We start from the raw sequence: 1,580 nt of genomic DNA, 5'->3' as shown, positions 1-1,580 counted from the left end.
TATATATTTATATATATGTGTCTTAGTCATCTAGTGCTGTTGTAACAGAAATATCACAAGTGGATAGCTTTAACAAAGAGAGTTTATTTCCTTACAGTAAAGTAGGCTAAAAGTCCAAATTCAGGGCATCAGCTTCGGGGGAAGGCTTTCTCTCTCTGTCGGCCTTCTTATCAATCTTCCCCTGGACTAAGAACTTCTCCGCGCAGGGACCCCGGGTCCAAAGGACGAGCTCTGCTCACGGCACTGCTTTCTTGGTGGTATGAAGTCCCCCTGTCTCTCTGCTCGCTTCTCTCTTTTATATCTCAAGAGAATGCCTCAAGATACAATCCAGTCTTGTAGATTGAGTCCTGCCTCACTAACACAACTGCCGCCCATCCTCCCTCGTTAACATCATAGAGGCAGGATTTACAATATATAGGGAAATCATACAATACCAGGAATCATAGCCCAGCCAAACTGATACACACATTTTTGGGAGGACATAATTCAATCCATGACAATATGTTTCACTGGTTTTGCTCCTCAGAGAACCCGTGAATATACTATGAACTGCCAGAAGAAGGAACAAATCTGTCTTGGAAGAAGTACAACCAGAATACTCCTTAGAAGCTAGGATGGTGAGACTTCATCTCACTTACTTTGGACATGTTATCAGGAGTGACCAGTCCCCTGGAGAAGGACATCATACTTGGTAAAGTAGAGGGTCAGCGAAAAAGAGAAAGACGCTCAACAAGCTAGATTGACACAGTGGCTGCAACAATGGGCTAAAACATAGCAATGATTGGGAGGATGGCGCAGGATCGGGCAGTGTTTTGTTCTGTTGTGCGTAGGTCGCTATGAGTTGGAACCGACTTGACGCACCTAACAACAACAACTACTGCTTGTCAGGCACGGGACCAACCTTCACATGCATATTCGATCCCCACACTAACACTCTGAGAGAGGTACAACTGCTATCCCCGTTTCCCAGCTGGGGAAACTAGGCAGGGGGCAGTTTTAAGCACTAGGCACAGGGCAGTTTTAAGCACCTTGTACAAGTTGACACAAATGGGAAGCGGCAGCTCTCACTCTCCAGCTGACTGCCATGCTCTCCTTTCTCAGGACCTCTGCACCTGAACACCTGAAGCTCCCTTTGCCCAGAGCACCCTCACTGTCTCCAACCCCACAAGTATCAGTTGTGGGAGCCCTTCCCCAGGAGGCGTTCTTCCACCCCTCTGCTGAGCTCACCCCATCCTGCCCAGCCTGGTTTTGTGAAAAGTGCATGTTTAGGCCTCTCCTCCCACCCAAGAGCTGATGTGCTTCCCAAGGGCAGCGACCAGGGGTGGAGTGTCCCCACTGTACCCCAGGGCTGGCTTTTACTGCACGAGTGGGTGCTTTGGTGGCCCCAGTCCCCTGTCTAAAACTGCACCCCATAATCCACCCAGTGCAGCTGTTCCACCTAAATTCCCCTGACTCCTCCCTCCATGTATAAAAACCAACCAACCAACCAAAACCACTGCCGTGGAGCTAGTTCCGACTCACAGCAATCCTGTAGGATGGAGTAGAACTGCCCCATAGGGTTTCCAAGGCTGTAATCTTTA

Source organism: Trichechus manatus, unplaced genomic scaffold, assembly GCF_000243295.1.
Source record: "Trichechus manatus latirostris isolate Lorelei unplaced genomic scaffold, TriManLat1.0 scaffold00133, whole genome shotgun sequence".
Lineage (NCBI taxonomy): Eukaryota > Metazoa > Chordata > Mammalia > Sirenia > Trichechidae > Trichechus > Trichechus manatus.
The sequence above is the reverse complement of the archived record's forward strand: the minus strand, read 5'-3'. Positions refer to the sequence as shown.